Raw genomic sequence first — 21207 nt, 5'->3', positions numbered from 1 at the left:
GTTCTAGTCTAAATTATAATGATGAAGAGGTTCTAGTCTAAATTATCATGATGAAGAGGTTCTAGTCTAAATTATCATGATGAAGAGGTTCTAGTCTAAATTATCATGATGAAGAGGTTCTAGTCTAAATTATCATGATGAAGAGGTTCTAGTCTAAATTATCATGATGAAGAGGTTCTAGTCTAAATTATAATGATGCCCTTTCACCTCTTCTTCTTCCCTTGTTTCCTCTTTTCCGTCATAACATAATAATGTTGAGGTTTCTCATTACTAGCTGATTGTGTGGTTCTCTCAGGAGGACAAGCAGGGGCCTCAGGGCCAGCATAGACTTAAACACACAAACACACACACTGAGTTTCCCCTGTAGAGGACAATAGCGTCAGATGGTTTAAACACACAAACACACACACTGAGTTTCCCCTGTAGAGGACAATAGCGTCAGATGGTTTAAACACACAAACACACACACTGAGTTTCCCCTGTAGAGGACAATAGCGTCAGATGGTTTGCGTCCCAAATGACACTCTAGTGCATTATGGGAACTGGTCACAAGAAGTACACTATATAGTAGTGATGGGGGCGGGGGAAATCGATAAAGTTAAATATCACAATATAATTTCTGCGCTAGTTGTATTATCGTGATGAAGAGGTTCTAGGACCTGCAGTACTTTTCCTTCATAGCTTGTTCTCCATCTTCTTTTTAAATTGTGAGTCAATTTGTTTTCAGCACTTTTACTTCCATGACTGATCAAAACTAATTTTCTCATGGCTCTCTCTTGTCCCTCTGTAGATGACATATCACAGCGAATCACAATAAAATCACAGTATCGAATCGCAATACATATCGAATTGGCACCTTAGTATCGTGATAATATCATATTGTGAGGTCCCTGGCTATACCCAGCCCTATTATATAGGGAATATGTTTCCATTCAGGATGTAGACGTGGAAAGAGGGGAAGGAATTAAATAGAATTTACAGAGGATGCCCCAAGCGACAATTCAGTAGCAAGCGACCCTGATAACCATCAGCGCAACAGAGGAAGATATTATAGAGGAACCAACCAGGTCTGTCTCTGTGTGTGTGTGTGTGTGTGTGTGTGTGTGTGTGTGTGTGTGTGTGTGTGTGTGTGTGTGTGTGTGTGTGTGTGTGTGTGTGTGTGTGTGTGTGGTTGTGTGTGTGGTTGTGTGTGTGTGTGGTTGTATGTGCTATTTCAATGCTATTTCTTCTTCATTAGGCCAATGCTGCTAAGATACTGTACCAGCTCACCTGAACGGAGACAGCTCAGCCTCTCCCTGAGGGAGAAAAGAGAAATAGGGGTCTATTCATTTGAATTAAGTCACTTTTTGACAGCACCCCTTTTGATTTGAACGAAACCTTCCATACATATTTGCCCATTGTAGAAGTGCTCAGAAAGTTACTTTTTGAACTTTAATGCCAAAACATTCAAGACATAAAGGTGCTCAAAGTTTACCCATTTTGCATACTCCACCATACCATGAGACATCCATGTCTTCATCACTGGAAAATAAATATAAATCATTTAAAAGCTTACAAACAGGGTTGTCAAACTATTTTATAATTTCTGGAAACATTTAATGCAAATTATGTAAAACTCTGATTTTTTTAACTTTCAGCTGAAACACACTACCAGAAATACTGGGATCATGTAAGACTATCCCCTTTCACAATCTTTAAAAAGAAATAGAAGAACGTGTATAGGGACTTGAGGTAATCTGTGTGTAATTACGAGTCTCCTGAACCATGCTAGTGTAGAGCCCAGAGCTGCTGCAGAGAGACGACAAGCTCACATTGTTTTAATCACTGGAGAAAGAAAGACGAAACTAACACCGTCTCTGTCTTCAGCACGCACCACACAGTATGGCTAAAACCACTTTTCTCTCATCAACACTTCTGTATTGGCCAGAGGCAGACAGACAACAGTGGAAGGCAGCCTTTCAGTCACATCTCAGGGCCAAGCAAGCAGACTTCAGTTGAAACAGGAAGAACACTTCATCCTCTTCCTACATCTGCATAAAATAACTATAGTGGACCTTAAACACTCTGAATGCTACCCAACTGCTTGGCTAATTAGGCCTACTCTACAACAAAAATCCATATAATTGTTTAAGGTCAAGACCTATAGGGGTTTTGAGCAAAGATCTTCTCATTAGAACCCAGTAGGGTTCCGGAATGCAGCAGTAGAATGCGGTACCAGAATGAGTAGAATGTGGTAGCAAAATGCAGCAGTAGAATGCGGTAGCAGAATGCAGCAGTAGAATGCGGTAGCAGAATGCAGCAGTAGTATGCGGTAGCAGAATGCAGCAGTAGAATGCGGTAGCAAAATGCAGCAGTAGTATGCGGTAGCAGAATGCAGCAGTAGTATGCGGTAGCAGAATGCAGCAGTAGTATGCGGTAGCAGAATGCAGCAGTAGTATGCGGTAGCAGAATGCAGCAGTAGTATGCGGTAGCAGAATGCAGCAGTAGTATGCGGTAGCAGAATGCAGCAGTAGTATACGGTAGCAGAATGCAGCAGTAGAATGCGGTAGCAGAATGTAGCAGTAGTATGCGGTAGCAGAATGCAGCAGTAGTATGCGGTAGCAGAATGCAGCAGTAGAATGCGGTAGCAGAATGCAGCAGTAGTATGCGGTAGCAGAATGCAGCAGTAGTATGCGGTAGCAGAATGCAGCAGTAGTATGCGGTAGCAGAATGCAGCAGTAGTATGCGGTAGCAGAATGCAGCAGTAGTATACGGTAGCAGAATGCAGCAGTAGAATGCGGTAGCAGAATGCAGCAGTAGTATGGGGTAGCAGAATGCAGCAGTAGTATGCGGTAGCAGAATGCAGCAGTAGTATGCGGTAGCAGAATGCAGCAGTAGTATGCGGTAGCAGAATGCAGCAGTAGTATGCGGTAGCAGAATGCAGCAGTAGTATGCGGTAGCAGAATGCAGCAGTAGTATGCGGTAGTAGAATGCAGCAGTAGAATGCGGTAGCAGAATGCAGCAGTAGAATGCGGTAGCAGAATGCAGCAGTAGTATGCGGTAGCAGAATGCAGCAGTAGTATGCGGTAGCAGAATGCAGCAGTAGTATGCGGTAGCAGAATGCAGCAGTAGAATGCGGTAGCAGAATGCAGCAGTAGTATGGGGTAGCAGAATGCAGCAGTAGTATGCGGTAGCAGAATGCAGCAGTAGTATGCGGTAGCAGAATGCAGCAGTAGTATGCGGTAGCAGAATGCAGCAGTAGTATGCGGTAGCAGAATGCAGCAGTAGTATGCGGTAGCAGAATGCAGCAGTAGTATGCGGTAGCAGAATGCAGCAGTAGAATGCGGTAGCAGAATGCAGCAGTAGTATGCGGTATTAGAATGCAGCAGTAGTATGCGGTAGCAGAATGCAGCAGTAGTATGCAGTAGCAGAATGCAGCAGTAGTATACGGTAGCAGAATGCAGCAGTAGTATACGGTAGCAGAATGCAGCAGTAGTATGCGGTAGCAGAATGCAGCAGTAGAATGCGGTAGCAGAATGCAGCAGTAGTATGCGGTAGCAGAATGCAGCAGTAGTATGCGGTAGCAGAATGCAGCAGTAGTATGCGGTAGCAGAATGCAGCAGTAGTATGCGGTAGCAGAATGCAGCAGTAGAATGCGGTAGCAGAATGCAGCAGTAGTATGCGGTAGCAGAATGCAGCAGTAGTATGCGGTAGCAGAATGCAGCAGTAGTATGCGGTAGCAGAATGCAGCAGTAGAATGCGGTAGCAGAATGCAGCAGTAGTATGGGGTAGCAGAATGCAGCAGTAGTATGCGGTAGCAGAATGCAGCAGTAGAATGCGGTAGCAGAATGCAGCAGTAGAATGCGGTAGCAGAATGCAGCAGTAGTATGGGGTAGCAGAATGCAGCAGTAGTATGGGGTAGCAGAATGCAGCAGTAGAATGCGGTAGCAGAATGCAGCAGTAGTATGGGGTAGCAGAATGCAGCAGTAGTATGCGGTAGCAGAATGCAGCAGTAGAATGCGGTAGCAGAATGCAGCAGTAGAATGCGGTAGCAGAATGCAGCAGTAGTATGCGGTAGCAGAATGCAGCAGTAGTATGCGGTAGCAGAATGCAGCAGTAGTATGCGGTAGCAGAATGCAGCAGTAGTATGCGGTAGAAGAATGCAGCAGTAGTATGCGGTAGCAGAATGCAGCAGTAGTATGTGGTAGCAGAATGCAGCAGTAGTATGCGGTAGCAGAATGCAGCAGTAGTATGCGGTAGCAGAATGCAGCAGTAGAATGCGGTAGCAGAATGCAGCAGTAGAATGCGGTAGCAGAATGCAGCAGTAGTATGCGGTAGCAGAATGCAGCAGTAGTATGCGGTAGCAGAATGCAGCAGTAGAATGCGGTAGCAGAATGCAGCAGTAGTATGCGGTAGCAGAATGCAGCAGTAGAATGCGGTAGCAGAATGCAGCAGTAGTATGCGGTAGCAGAATGCAGCAGTAGTATGCGGTAGCAGAATGCAGCAGTAGAATGCGGTAGCAGAATGCAGCAGTAGTATGCGGTAGCAGAATGCAGCAGTAGTATGCGGTAGCAGAATGCAGCAGCTAGATCCCATACAGTAGTAGTACCAGTATGTTTATGAGGAGTGGTGTGTTCTATAGAACAAAGGAAGGACACCAGGGGGATAGAAGGAGCATCATTATCATTATGGAGCCATCAGCCAGACATTCATACTGAGCCACAGGAGGTGGGTGCTGCATTATCCTGCCCACCTTACACAGTATAGTACACAGGCACTGTATGGAAATCAGCCTGACCTCTCTGTGCTGTGCCTCCTACTCTGGCACTGTTTTACCACTCTGCATGAACAACAATTAGACAACAACAACAACAACAATGACAATAGATGAAAACAACAACAACACAACGGGCGGCAGGTAGCTTAGTGGGTAAGAGCGTTGTGCCAGTAACCGAAAGGTCGCTGGTTCTAATCCCCGAGCTGACTAGGTGAAAAATCTGTCGATGTGCCCTTGAGCAAGGCACTTAACCCAATTGCTCCTGTAAGTCGCTCTGGATAAGAGCGTCTGCTAAATGACAAAAAAAAACAAAAAAAAACAAAAAAAAAACATCCCATTAAAAACAACAAACAAGGAGCGAAGTATCTGCATGCAGTATAGGCCTAAAGCCTAGCGCAGCTCTGCTTTAGTCCATGACATTAATGTTGCATCCACCACCCTCCCCTTTCTCTAAAAAGAGAAAGCCAGAAAGCAACTTTGTGACATGCTCGCACTAACACACACAGACACACAGGTCAGGTAGACAGTATTGATGGTGTGTGGAGAGTGCTGATGGTGTCTTTGGAGGGTCAGGCAAATGAATTACATATCAGAGGAGTATCAGCATGTGTGTGTGTGTGTGTGTGTGTGTGTGTGTGCGTGTCAGGGTTTCCATTAGCCGGTAATAGCCAACTTTTGGCACCCCAAAAATAAATGAAAAGCTGATAAATAAAATTGCTGCCGGCCAGTTGCTGCTGCTACAGCTCATCAAACAGCTTGTTCGTTGCTGCTGGAGTGAAATGTGCTTGTATAAGCCCAATCATTGCGCAACAATTCAATGCTAAATTTACATTTACATTTTAGTCATTTAGCAGACGCTCTTATCCAGAGCGACTTACAGTTAGTGAATACATGTTTTTTTTTTTATACTGGCCCCCCGTGGGAATCGAACCCACAACCCTGGCGTTGCAAACGCCATGCTCTATCAACTGAGCTACATCCCTGCCGGCCATTCCCTCCCCTACCCTGGACAACGCTGGGCCAATTGTGCGTCACCCATGAGTCTCCCGGTCGCAGCCGGCTGCGACAGAGCCTGGATTTGAACCAGGATCTCTAGTGGCACAGTTAGCACTGCGATGCAGTGCCTTAGACCACTGCGCCACTCAGGAGCCCGTTAAAAACTGTTTCGATGGCCACGATTAAAAAGAGCTACTATTTTTATTTCTCAACTGGTAATTGAAGCTCGCTTCCCATTCGCCATTCAAGTGCATCACACACCACTTTGCAATGAGCTGGAGGCAGTATGCTTTTTGAAAACATATACTTAATTTTTGAAACCTGAACGTTTTACTACATATTATGAGGCATGCCTTTCCTTGCTTCAAAGTAGCCAACATAGGCTAGTATTTTTGACACAGGCTAGTGATTCTGACATAGGCTAGTATTTTTGACACGGGCTAGTGATTTTGACATAGGCTAGTATTTTTGACACGGGCTAGTGATTCTGACATAGGCTAGTATTTTTGACACGGGCTAGTGATTCTGACATAGGCTAGTATTTTTGACACGGGCTAGTGATTTTGACACAGGCTAGTATTTTTGACACGGGCTAGTGATTTTGACATAGGCTAGTATTTTTGACACGGGCTAGTGATTTTGACATAGGCTAGTATTTTTGACACGGGCTAGTGATTCTGACATAGGCTAGTATTTTTGACACGGCTAGTGATTTTGACATAGGCTAGTATTTTTGACACGGGCTAGTGATTCTGACATAGGCTAGTATTTTTGACACGGGCTAGTGATTTTGACATAGACTAGTATTTTTGACATAGGCTTGTGATTCTGACATAGGCTAGTATTTTTGACACAGGCTAGTGATTCTGACATAGGCTAGTATTTTTGACATGGGCTAGTGATTTTGACATAGGCTAGTATTTTTGACACGGGCTAGTGATTTTGACATAGGCTAGTATTTTTGACACGGGCTAGTGATTCTGACATAGGCTAGTATTTTTGACACGGGCTAGTGATTTTGACATAGGCTAGTATTTTTTACACGGGCTAGTGATTCTGACATAGGCTAGTATTTTTGACACGGGCTAGTGATTTTGACATAGGCTAGTATTTTTGACACGGGCTAGTGATTCTGACATAGGCTAGTATTTTTGACACGGGCTAGTGATTCTGACATAGGCTAGTATTTTTGACATAGGCTAGTGATTTTGCTGTTCGTTACTCGTCTTGTTCGTCTTGTTGGCTGAGGGAAAGTAAACGTGGACAGCTTTTCCAAATATCTTCTAATTTTGCGAGAGAGAGAGAAGACCTAATTAAACACACGGCTGCTGACAGTAATGGTTACAGTGTGCGTGCGTGTGTGCGTCCGTCCAGTGTGTGTGTCAACAGTAATATCTACAGTGTTATTTGTGCCTCCCTGTTCCACAAGGACATTTCAGACAGGAAACACACACACATGTAAAACAGAAAAAAGGAAACAAAAACACAGCAAAATGTAATTAGTCTGATGGATCTCCTACATTTGATGTTGATTGGACGGAGTTAAATTCAAAACCCATCTGGACTAATCAGGGTAAAGAAGGTTACAAAACCCATCTGGGCTAATCAGGGTAAAGAAGGGTACAAAACCCATCTGGGCTAATCAGGGTAAAGAAGTTTACAAAACCCATCGGGGCTAATCAGGGTCAAGAAGGTTACAAAACCCATCTGGGCTAATCAGAGTAAAGAAGGTTACAAAACCCATCTGGGCTAATCAGGGTAAAGAAGGTTACAAAACCCATCTGGGCTAATCAGGGTTAAGAAGTTTACAAAACCCATCGGGGCTAATCAGGGTAAAGAAGGTTACAAAACCCATCTGGGCTAATCAGAGTAAAGAAGGTTACAAAACCCATCTGGGCTAATCAGGGTAAAGAAGGTTACAAAACCCATCTGGGCTAATCAGGGTAAAGAAGGGTACAAAACCCATCTGGGCTAATCAGGGTAAAGAAGAGTACAAAACCTATCTGGGCTAATCAGGGTAAAGAAGTTTACAAAACACATTTACATTTACATTTTAGTCATTTAGCAGACGCTCTTATCCAGAGCGACTTACAGTTAGTGAATACATCTTTTTTTTTTTTATACTGGCCCCCCATGGGAATCGAACCCACAACCCTGGCGTTGCAAACGCCATGCTCTATCAACTGAGCTACATCCCTGCCGGCCATTCCCTCCCCTACCCTGGACGATGCTAGGCCAATTGTGCGCCGCCCATGAGTCTCCCAGTCGCGGCCGGCTGCGACAGAGCCTGGATTCGAACCAGGATCTCTAGTGGCACAGTTAGCACTGCGATGCAGTGCCTTAGACCACTGCGCCACTCAGGGTAAAGAAAATTACAAAACCCATCTGGGCTAATCAGGGTAAAGAAGGTTACAAAACCCATCTGGGCTAATCAGGGTAAAGAAGGGTACAAAACCCATCTGGGCTAATCAGAGTAAAGAAGGTTACAAAACCCATCTGGGCTAATCAGGGTAAAGAAGGTTACAAAACCCATCTGGGCTAATCAGGGTAAAGAAGGGTACAAAACCCATCTGGGCTAATCAGGGTAAAGAAGTTTACAAAACACATCTGGCCTAATCAGGGTCAAGAAGGTTACAAAACCCATCTGGGCTAATCAGGGTAAAGAAGGGTACAAAACCCATCTGGGCTAATCAGGGTAAAGAAGTTTACAAAACCCATCTGGGCTAATCAGGGTAAAGAAAATTACAAAACCCATCTGGGCTAATCAGGGTAAAGAAGGTTACAAAACCCATCTGGGCTAATCAGGGTAAAGAAGGGTACAAAACCCATCTGGGCTAATCAGGGTAAAGAAGTTTACAAAACCCATCTGGGCTAATCAGGGTAAAGAAGTTTACAAAACCTATCGGGGCTAATCAGGGTAAAGAAGGTTACAAAACCCATCTGGGCTAATCAGAGTAAAGAAGGTTACAAAACCCATCTGGGCTAATCAGGGTAAAGAAGGTTACAAAACCCATCTGGGCTAATCAGGGTAAAGAAGGGTACAAAACCCATCTGGGCTAATCAGGGTAAAGAAGTTTACAAAACCCATCTGGGCTAATCAGGGTAAAGAAGGTTACAAAACCCATCTGGGCTAATCAGGGTAAAGAAAGTTACAAAACCCATCTGGGCTAATCAGGGTAAAGAAGGTTACAAAACCCATCTGGGCTAATCAGGGTAAAGAAAGTTACAAAACCCATCTGGGCTAATCAGGGTAAAGAAGGGTACAAAACCCATCTGGGCTAATCAGGGTAAAGAAGGTTACAAAACCCATATGGGCTAATCAGGGTAAAGAAGGTTACAAAACCCATCTGGGCAAATTTTTGTTGTAAAGCAGAGCAGAAAAAAGTACATGTCCAGATTGTCACACACAAACGCACAAACGCACACACACACACACACACACACACACACACACAGAGCATTCCGTCCCTCTCTAGCCCAACATTCCACTGATGCTTTAGTTCATTCTGTGAAAGCATTTGGACCATGACATCTCTTATCTGGATGGTTCAACTATGTACTAAGTTCCTCTACAGTACCCATCCAACTCTCTCTTCATCTGCAAATGAAATTATTTCATTGTCAAATCCAGTGCAGACCAGAGAGGAATAGTGTTATTAATAAAACTATCCGTATTCATTTGATGGTGGGTTGGGAGGCGTGTTCTGTGACAGACCCAAATACCCATTAGGGAATGAGGACACAGCTGGACACAGGACAGGAGGGCTCAAACACACACACAAACACACACACACACACACACAATCAGAGAGAAGCATGCACACACACAGAGAAGCACACACGCAGGCCCAGAGACAGACAACACACACACAGGGACACATAAACACACAGGCACACAGGGAAACAGGGACACATACACACACAGGCCCATCCCAGCCAGCGGCAGCAAAGGGCTTTTAACTTAACCCCACAGATTAGCACAGGGCTTCTGGGAAAATTAAATAAACTTTAGAGAGCTTTTTATTACTTTGTTGTTGTTTTTATTAGTCTAGACCTATATATATTTATATTTAATATCTTCCCTTTTTTCCCCCCATGCTTAAAACAACAACAATGGGCATCATCAATTCCAAGAATGCTTTGTTTTTAAAAGCGTTTCTCTGGGCAACATCTGTACATCAGTCTCTGCAGGAGGAAGGCCCTGAGGTTTACAATGTACACCTGGGATCATCTGCAGGAGGAAGGCCCTGAGGTTTACACTGTACACCTGGGATCATCTGCAGGAGGAAGGCCCTGAGGTTTACACTGTACACCTGGGATTATCTGCAGGAGGAAGGCCCTGAGGTTTACACTGTACACCTGGGATCATCTGCAGGAGGAAGGCCTTGAGGTTTACACTGTACACCTGGGATCATCTGCAGGAGGAAGGCCTTGAGGTTTACACTGTACACCTGGGATCATCTGCAGGAGGAAGGCCCTGAGGTTTACACTGTACACCTGGGATCATCTGCAGGAGGAAGGCCCTGAGGTTTACACTGTACACCTGCTATCATCTGCAGGAGGAAGGCCCTGAGGTTTACACTGTACACCTGGGATCATCTGCAGGAGGAAGGCCCTGAGGTTTACACTGTACACCTGGGATCATCTGCAGGAGGAAGGCCCTGAGGTTTACACTGTACACCTGGGATCATCTGCAGGAGGAAGGCCCTGAGGTTTACACTGTACACCTGGGATCATCTGCAGGAGGAAGGCCTTGAGGTTTACACTGTACACCTGGGATCATCTGCAGGAGGAAGTCCCTGAGGTTTACACTGTACACCTGGGATCATCTGCAGGAGGAAGTCCCTGAGGTTTACACTGTACACCTGGGATCATCTGCAGGAGGAAGGCCCTGAGGTTTACACTGTACACCTGGGATCATCTGCAGGAGGAAGGCCCTGAGGTTTACACTGTACACCTGGGATCATCTGCAGGAGGAAGGCCCTGAGGTTTACAATGTACACGTGGGATCATCTGCGGGACGATTTTTTCTTGAGCGGATGATCAGGGGCTGGAACATAATTACAAATAATTTGTAGACTGTAAATTGACCTCAAGAAGCCCTAACATATATAATATTTGATTAAAACAGTATTTTTTCAAACCTTGCTTTAGGGCTCTCCCCGACTAAAAATAATCTTGGTCGATCAAGAGTCGTCTGTTCTGGTCGAAATGTTAAAACGTGTATTTTTCCATATTTTGACACTTCCTATGTGTTTTAATCAAATCAACTATATTCACTGAGCATGTCTGATGCTTTAAGCATCAGACACTGTATGACTAGAGGGAGTCCGACCACCAATTGATTTGATTGTGCCGGGCCGGGCTCAGACTTGCTGCTCTGTGTTTAAAAAAAAGACAGTGAGTGACTGTGTGACTAGCACCCGTTGCCTCTCTCTCCTGCTGCAGCGACCACCGCAGAACATCAAAGTGTTTATCGCTCTGTCCGTGTTGCTGAAGCTGCAACATAACAAAGTTCTGTTACCAAAATCCCTCATTTGTTTAGGAAAAACATACCCTATTCTCTCAACCCGTGCTCTCTTTAAGTGACACATGTTGGCAGGGTTTTCCGTGCATTGGTAAGACAAAGCAGCTACGTCCGGTAAGACGAGAGGCGGGGGTGTGTGTCTATTTGTCAATAACAGCTGGTGCACGATGTCTAATATGAAGGTAGTCTCGAGGTTTTGCTCGCCTGAGGTAGAGTACCTCATGATAAACTGTAGACCACACTATCTACCAAGAGAGTTTTCGTCTATATTTTTCGTAGCCGTCTATTTACCACCACAAACCGACGCTGGCACTAAGACTGCACTCAACGAGCTGTATAAGGCCATAAGCAAACATGAAAACGTTCATCCAGAAGCGGCACTCCTAGTGGCCGGGGACATTAATGCAGGCAAACTTACATCCGTTTTACCTCATTTCTACCAGCATGTCACATGTGCAACCAGAGGGGACCACCTTCACTCCACACACAGAGACTCGTACAAAGCTCTCCCTCGCCCTCCATTTGGCAAATCTGACCATAATTATATCCTCCTCATTCCTGCTTACAAGCAAAAACTAAAGCAGGAAGTACCAGTGACTTGCTCAATACGGAAGTGGTCAGGTGACACGGATGCTACGCTACAGGACTGTTTTGCTAGTACAGACTGGAACATGTTCCGGGATTCATCCAATGGCATTAAGTGCATCGAACGACGTCGTCCCCACAGTGACCATACGTACATATCCCAACCAGAAGCCATGAACTACAGGAAACATCCGTACCGAGTTAAAAGCTAGAGCTGCCGCTTTCAAGGAGCGAGATACTAATCCGGACACTTATAAGAAATCCCGCTATGCCCTCAGACGAACCATCAAACAGGCAAAGCGTCAATACAGGACTAAGACTGAATCCTACTACACCGGCTCTGACGCTCGTCGGATGTGGCAGGGCATGCAAACTATTACGGAGTACAAAGGGAAACCCAGCCGCGAGTTGCCCAGTGACGCGAGCGTACCAGACGGGCTAAATGCCTTTTATGCTCGCGTCGAGGCAAGCAACACTAAAGCATGCATGAGAGCACTAGCTGTTCCGGACGAATGTGTGATCACGCTCTCCGTAGCCGATGTGAGCAAGACCTTTAAACAGGTCAACATTCACAAGGCCGCGGGGCCAGACGAATTACCAGGACATGTACTCTGAGCATGCGCACACCAACTGGCAAGTGTCTTCACTGACATTTTCAACCTCTCCCTGACCGAGTCTGTAATACCTACATGTTTTAAGCAGACCACCATAGTCCTTGTGCCCATTAAAGCGAAGGTAACCTGCCTAAATGACTACTGCCCCGTAGCACTCACGTCGGTAGCCATGAAGTGCTTTGAAAGGCTGGTCATGGCTCACATCAACACCATCATCCCGGAAACCCAAGACCCACTCCAATTCGCATACCGCCCCAACAGATGACGCAATCTCATTCGCATTCCACACTGCCCTTTCCCACCTGGCCAAAAGGAACACCTATGTGAGAATTCTGTTCATTGACTACAGCTCAGCGTTCAACACCATAGTGCCCACAAAGCTCATCACTAAGCTAAGGACCCTGGGACTAAACACCTCCCTCTGCAACTGGATCCTGGACATCCTGACGGGCCGTCCCCTAGGTGGTAAGGGTAGACAACAACACATCTGCCATGCTGATCCTCAACACCGGTGCCCCTCAGGGGTGCGTGCTTAGTCCCATCCTGTACTCCCTGTTCACCCACGACTGCGTGGCCAAGCACGACTCCAACACCATCATTAAGTTTGCTGATGACTCAACAGTGGTAGGCCTGATCACCAACAACGATGAGACAGCCTATAGGGAGGAGGTCAGAGACCTGGCCGTGTGGTGCCAGGAAAACAGCCTCTCCCTCAACGTGAGCAAGACAAAGGAGATGATCGTGGACTGCAGGAAAAGAGGGCCAAACACGCCCCCATTCACATCGACGGGGCTGTAGTGGAGCGGGTCGAGAGTTTCAAGTTCCTTGGTGTCAAGGACCTATTCGCACGGGACTAGTATTACTAAAGAAAGTTGGTTATGTAATTATTACTACAGAATGTCCATTATTCCAGAGGACGATTCGGACGGGATTAGTTTTTCCAAACTGCCCCCTGTAATTATGTTTTATTTTTCAATAAATTGACAATAATGACAGAAGCCTGGATGTTTTTATTCTAGTCGTGAAGATACAGTATTTCAACGTGTCCAGGTGATCGGGCCACACTGATAACTCCAGCTTGGTTCCCAAGTTTCTAAACCTTTCTTTGCTATAGTGTCGCCATAATATATGAATTGATGAAGTGTGATCATAATCATTAGGATATTTTAGTGATCCGCAGTACATCCTAAATGCCCCCCAGCCTTCAGATGTGAGCTAAACAGTGCAATTGCACTTGAGATGCGTTTTAAGGCTATGGATGAGAAAGTTAACTTATCATTTCCAAAGGTTTAGGTCAGTTGTATGCTGCTTGGAGATCTATTAACAGCAAGGGTTGCATTAAATAGGATCAATATTTTTTACTGATACATTTGGCAATATTCAATGCACAAAACACATTAACAAGAGCATTCACTGTGAAAGTTGATAGGCTACATGTAGGCCATTCATATATAGTTTATGTGCAGCACTTAGTTCAATTTATCCAATCAGTTATGGTTTTATTGCGCAAACTGCGAGCAACACCTGTCAAACTCAGAGACTTCTCTCAAAACACAGATGTGGTGTTTTGTGCTCGTGCACATAATTACATTAACCGTCCTCCCCCAGTAAAACGAATCCTGTCCCAAAAGGGCACAATAGGGCCTGACCTATAGCATATCATAATCACATCAATAGATTGGTTATAACAAACTCTGAACACCGTAACACATGCGACAGCAAAATGGATGCAGAGGGCGTGACAAATAAACTCCAAACGGGTGAATGTTTACTGGTTGCTCAGGAGGTAAAGGGAAAGTCAGATGTGTGGAATAGATGTGACTAGTTGTGGAAAATACTGGAGATCAAGAAAAAGAAGGTAAGGAGCAAGCGCTGCGTGCATATTATGTGTGCCAAACAGGTGCTGTGTAGAGTACAATATAATTTTTCGGACCATTTGGAACACTGTAAACCCTAAATAAATTATAAGCGTACCATAGAGTCTGTTGTAATGTTTTTTTGTTAAGCCTTTATTACAGCAAAGACTAAAACAATTTCCGAAATGGAAAGGTTTATTTATTGTTTAAGCTAATTATTCAAGGCTCGCTTTATTTAAAAACTAAAATGCTTGATTGCATTTCAAATCATGAATGACTCGTATGCTGTGTGATGACATGAATGAATTAATGATTGATTGATAGAGTAGCCTATATAAGTATTGAAATATGGGCCTAAGTAAGTTACAGTATTAAGACTAAAGAGGATGCGCTCTTAGGCCTACAGTTCAATGGTGGTTTTACAAGGTTGCTATACTAAGCCTACTAATGATAATGACTTTACTTATTATTATAATGATTATCATAATATTAATAATAACAATAAGAAGGAGATCAAGAAAAATAAGGCTTATTATTATGAATATAATTTTTCGGACAATTTGGAATAGTGTAAACAACACTAAATAAATTATAAATAATACCAGAGAAGCTGTTCTAACGGAAAGAAAAGTATAAAGCCTTTATTACAGCACAGCAAAGATTAAAAACAGCCGAAGTTCTGAAATTGTTTACTTGACATGACGTTGCGTGAAGGTTGGTGCTCATGGAATCAGTAGGCTATTAAACAAACACTCAAACAGGCAACAGAAGTAGGATCTGTCTTATTTCAGTAGATACAGTTGAAGTCTGAAGTTTACATACACCTTACCCAAATACATTTAAACTCAGTTTTTCACAATTCCTGACATTTATTCCTAGTAAAAATTCCATGTCTTAGGTCAGTTAGGATCACCACTTTATTTTAAGAATGTGAAATGTCAGAATAATAGTAGAGAGAATTATTTATTTCAGCTTTTATTTCTTTCATCACATTCCCAGTGGGTCAGAAGTTTACATACACTCAATTAGTATTTGGTAGCATTGCCTTTAAATAGTTTAACTTGGGTCAAACGTTTTGGGTAGCCTTCCACAAGCTTCCCACAATAAGTTGGGTACATTTTGGCCCATTCCTCCTGACAGAGCTGGTGTAACTGAGTCAGGTTTGTAGGCCTCTTTGCTCGCACACACTTTTCAGTTCTGCCCAAAAATTTTCTATTCGATTGAGGTCAGGGCTTTGTGATGGCCACTCCAATACCTTGACTTTGTTGTCCTTAAGCCATTTTGCCACAACTTTGGAAGTATGCTTGGGGTCATTGTTCATTTGAAAGACCCATTTGCGACCAAGCTTTAACTTCCTGACTGATGTCTTGAGATGTTGCTTCAATATATCCACATCATTTTCCTTCCTCATGATGCCATCTATTTTGTGAAGCGCACCAGTCCCTCCTGCAGCAAAGCACCCCTACAGCATGATACTGCCACTCCCGTGCTTCACGGTTGGGATGGTGTTCTTCGGCTTGCAAGCGTTCCCCTTTTTCCTCCAAACATAATGATGGTCATTATGGCCAAACAGTTCTATTTTTGTTTAATCCGACCAGAGGACATTTCTCCAAAAAGTACGATCTTTGTCCCCATGTGCAGTTGCAAACCGTAGTCTGGCTTTTTTATGGCGGTTTTGGAGCAGTTATGTCGATATAGGACTCGTTTTACTGTGGATATAGATACTTTTGTACCTGTTTCCTCTAGCATCTTCACAAGGTCCTTTGCTGTTGTTCTGGGATTGATTTGCACTTTTTGCACCAAAGTACGTTAATCTCTAGGAGACAGAACGCGTCTCCTTCCTGAGCGGTATGATGGCTGCGTGGTGGTGTTTATACTTGCATACTATTGTTTGTACAGGTGAAGGTGGTACCTTCAGGTGTTTGGAAATTGCTCCCAAAGATGAACCAGACTTGTGGAGGTCTACAATTTTTTTTCTGAGGTCTTGGCTGATTTCTTTTGATTTTCCCATGATGTCAAGCAAAGAGGCACTGAGTTTGAAGATAGGCCTTGAAATACATCCACAGGTACACCTCCAATTGACTCAAATGATTAGCCTATCAGAAGCTTCTAAAGCCATGACATCATTTTCTGGAATTTTCCAAGCTGTTTAAAGGCACAGTCAACTTTGTGTATGTAAACTTCTGAACCACTGGAATTGTGATACAGTGAATTATAAGTGAAATAATCTGTCTGTAAACAATTGTTGGAAAAATGACTTGTGTCATGCACAAAGTAGATGTCCTAACCAACTTGCCAAAACTATAGTTTGTTAACAAGAAATGTGTGGAGTGGTTGAAAAATGAGTTTTAATGACTCCAACCTAAGTGTATGTAAACTTCCGACTTCAACTGTATATTGATGATTTATAAAGCCAGACACATTTAACAGTTAGGCTATTGATTATAGACCTAATTGAGCCCGGACCGCCTCTGTATATGAACCAGGAAAACGTCCCCTAAATGTGCACGATGCTCAACTCCCCTAAATGTGCACGATGCTCAACTCCCCTAAATGTGCACGATGCTCAACTCCCCTAAACGTGAACGATGCTCAACTCCCCTAAACGTGCACGATGCTCAACTCCCCTAAACGTGCACGATGCTCAACTCCCCTAAACGTGCACGATGCTCAACTCCCCTAAACGTGCACGATGCTCAACTCCCCTAAACGTGCACGATGAATCACAGAATTCTCTATAAAAAAGGATTCAAAGTCTCATTTGCTTGATTGTTTTCTTGGAAGCCACTCCATCTGACTTGTTGTGACGTCACAGTAAAGTGTAGTAGTAAACAAACAAAGTGAGCATCCCCAGCCAAAACACCACTCGTCTGTCTCTACTCTCTCCTAGACTTTATCCCAAATGGCACCCTATTCCCTATATAGTGCACTATTTTTACCAGATCCCTATGGACCCTGGCCAAAAGTACTGTAGAAAATAGGAATAGCGTTTTGGGTCTGCATTTACGTGATGAACAGCGCAATAAACAAACTAACTGAGCTGTGTTTGGCTGTCCAAATAAAAACGTCCCCAGGACCCCAGCCAAAACAATGCTTGTCTCTTAGGTTGCGCTTCAAATCGCACCCTACTCCCTATATTAGGGATGTAATGGTTCACCATACCCACGGTTCGGTAGGTATTGCGGTTTTGGGGTCACGGTTCGGTACAGCTACTGTAGCTAATTTTTGTTTATTTAATCAAATACAAAGTGTTGATAGGCGGCAGGTAGCCTAGCGGTTAGAGCGTTGGGCCAGTAACCAAAAGGTTGCTGGTTAGAATACCTGAGCCGACAAGACAAAAACATGTGCGCTTGTGTGACTCTCATAAGGGGGCGTGTCTGTAACACAGTACTTCTCATTTCCCAGTCCAGGGTAATGTGGGACTGTCACTGTTAAGTAGCTCCCTGTAGCCCTGCAGGTCCATCCATCTGTAGTAAGCGCAGCACAGGGTGCATTGGCCAATTCATTGACAACTTCGGATTTAGCTTGCTTATATAGAGCAGGGTACTTTACTACCTGTTTGCTGAAATGGGTGTGAGAGGGCGAAGTTCATTATTCACTACATTCATTATGTCCTGATGAAAAGAGAACCACTTAGAGGAGCTTTCCTGTGCTACTAACCATCATCTTAAAGAGGGAGGGGCTTTTAGCCTGGATTAGGCTGTTTAGTAAAGTGTTAATGGAGCAGAGAAGTGGGCTAAAGCCCAGGGAGGGCTGAGGGGAGGCTGATGAACAGACAGTGTAGTAACAGGAGTCAGGACAATATTACGCCTGTCTGTCTGTCTGTCTTTCTGTTTCCCTGCCTGGTTAGTCTCTCTGTATGTCTGTCTGTCTTTCCCTGCCTGAATAGTCTTTCTGTCTGTCTGTCTATCATTCCCTGCCTGGTTAGTCTGTCTGTCTGTCTGTCTGTTTGGTTAGTCATTCAACTGCTCCCTCAGAGTGAAAGATCAAGCCTCTGTTATTAAAGGAGAGAGAGAATGGGGAAAGGAAGCGAGAGAGAGAGAGAGGGGGGGGGGGAGCAGCGGGAGGAAGTGTGTGTGTGTGTGTTTTTATGTGTGTGTGTGTGTGTCTGTGTGTGTGTGTCTGTGTGTGTCCAGAGCCGAATAAAGCAAGTTGTGTTTTGCATCCAGGCAGTTGGTAAATCAATGGGTTTCCTAAAGGGGCGAGGAGCCCATGGCTTCTAAATACAGCGGCTTCTAAATACAGCGCTGCCTGAGAGCTCAGAGCGTGAAGTAGGCAGGATGCAGACAATCAGGTGTGGCGGGGAGCAATATCACTCCTCTCTGCCTCACTCAATCGCTTTCTCTCCTTACCGCTCTCTGATTCGCTCCCTGTACTCTCCATTTCTCTCTCACTCTCTTTTTCTCTCTCCTCTGCGTTTTTTCTCTTTCACCCTCTCTTTCCTTTTCTCCCTGATCCATAGGATCCTAGTGAGGCTGGGGTTACACACACCTGGCATTGGAAGGTATAGTATAGTGAGGCTGGGGTTACACACACCTGGCATTGGAAGGTATAGTGAGGCTGGGGGTTAAAGGGGAGATTGGCATGCATGACATGCCTCCTCTGTCTCCCCTCACACTGGTACTATAGTGGATGGATAGGCAGATTTGCATAGGCTGCTTCTCCATTGTAACATAGGACCTTGCAGTGCCATCTGTTCCTGCTGAAATCAGCACAGCATGCTTTCTAACACTAGAGCTAGGTTCTCCACCCACTACATCTACACTGCGCAGATCATAGCCTCTGTAGACGTGTGTACGTGAGTCAGAAAGAGAGGGAGGGATGAGAGAGCAAGAGAAAGAGGGATGGAGGGAGAGGGAGAGAAAGAGAGAGGGGAGAGGGAGAGAAAGAGAGGAGAGAGATGAGAGGGAGAGAAAGAGAGGAGAGAGAGATGAGAGGGAGAGAAAGAGAGGAGAGAGAGAAGAGGGAGAGAAAGAGAGGAGAGAGGGGAGAAGAGGTAGAGAAGAGAGGAGAGAGAGAGAGAGAGGAGAGAAAGAGAGGAGAGAGGGGAGAGGGAGAGAAAAGAGAAAGAGAGGAGACAGAGGGAGAGAAAGAGAGGAGAGAGAGAAGAGGGAGAGAAAGAGAGGAGAGAGGGGGAGAGGTAGAGAAGAGAGGAGAGAGAGAGGGAGGGAGAGAAGAGAGGAGAGAGATGAGAGGGAGAGAAAGAGAGGAGAGAGAGAGGAGAGGGAGAGAAGAGAGGAGAGAGAGAAGAGGAGAGAAAGAGAGGAGAGAGGGGAGAGGTAGAGAAAGAAGAGAGAGAGAGAGAGAGGGAGAGAAAGAGAGGAGAGAGAGGGAGAGAGAGGGAGAGAAAGAAGAGGAAAGAAGAAGAAGAAAGAAAGAAAGAAAGAAAGAAAGAAAGAAAGAAAGAAAAGAAAGAAAGAAAGAAAGAAAGAAAAGAAAGAAAGAAAGAAAGAGGAAGGAGAGAAAGAGAGGAGAGAGAGAGGAGAGAGAGAGAGAGAAGAGAGAGAGAGAGAAAGAGGAAGAGAGGGAGAAGGAGAGAGAGAAGAGAAGAGAGAAGAGGAGAGAGGGAGAGGTAGAGAGGGAGAGAAAGATAGAGAGAGAGAGAGAGGAGAGAGGAGAGAAGAGAGAAGGTAGAGAAGAGAGAGGAGAGAGGAGAGAAGAGAGAGAGAGAGAGAGAGGAGAGAAGAGAGAGGAGAGAGAGAGAGAGAAGAGAGAGAGAGGGAGAGGGAGAGAGAGAGAGGGAGAGAAGATAGAAAGAGAGGAGAGAGAGAGAGGGGAGAGATAGAAGTTTGAAATAGCGACTGAGAAGGTAAATGGAATTGTGTATTCGGACAAGCGGTAGAAAAGGCCATTCAGAGTCAGAGAACAGAAGCAGAAGCAGGTTTGTGTTTAGATGAGTTTGTGTGCGTTTATGTGTGCCACACCGTCAGCTGCTGCAGTACCTCCCTCTCTCTCCTCACTCCTCGCTCTGCCAAGTCGGAGCGGATCAGTGAATCCATTCATTCCAGGTCAATTTGGGCACTCTGCTCGACAACAGCAATCATTAACCAAATCCTGGGATATGTCACAGCCGGAGACGGAGAGCCAGACACCTCCAGAATCACAGAAAAACACTGTCTCTCTCTCTCAGAAATAAAAGGGGAAGTGTGCCTATGGAGTTACTTATGTACACTGACTAGTGAGTCCAATTCAATAATTGTGAACCAATTAGTTATTCAAATAAAATGTCAGAAAGATCTGCTTGATTCCAAATACATTCATAAACAAGAAAAATGCAGCACCCCCCTTTGGGACAATCAGTGTCATTTAGTAAATTATGGATCTCTATGGCAAGACGCATCATTCACCCAAGTTTCGTAACAATCGGGCCAGTGGTGTCTGAGATATCGCGTGTGACTAAAGTACTTACAGTTGATTACTAGAGCGCCCCCCTTAGGCCAATCAATGCAATTTTGTAAATGCCGGATCTCTATGGCAAGACGCATCATTCACCCAAGTTTTGTCAAAATGGGGCCAGTGGGTTAGCTAGACTCATATCCCTGAACATGTGTGCCAAATTTCAGCACTCTGAGACAAATAGATCAAGAGATATAAAAATGTGCCTGTTATAGCGCCACCGTGTGGTCGATATGAATGTTCTTGCATATGTTGAGTCTTGCAACATGTGTACCAAATTGTGTTACAATACAAATATCCTTGACTTATTTATATGCATTTATGTGCCAGACCATGCCCACGTGAATGTTTATTAGTCAATAGTAGCCATGTTGTTTTAGGTACTAGTCTGGAAAATATTGTGTTGAGAGACCTTTGTCCAAGTGTTTTTCATAAAATTCAAGATGGCGGAACATCCATCATGGCGGACCTTATGGG

Source organism: Coregonus lavaretus (genome assembly GCF_964263955.1).
Source record: "Coregonus lavaretus genome assembly, chromosome: 10".
In the NCBI taxonomy this organism is placed as follows: domain Eukaryota; kingdom Metazoa; phylum Chordata; class Actinopteri; order Salmoniformes; family Salmonidae; genus Coregonus; species Coregonus lavaretus.
Note: the sequence above shows the minus strand (reverse complement) of the source record.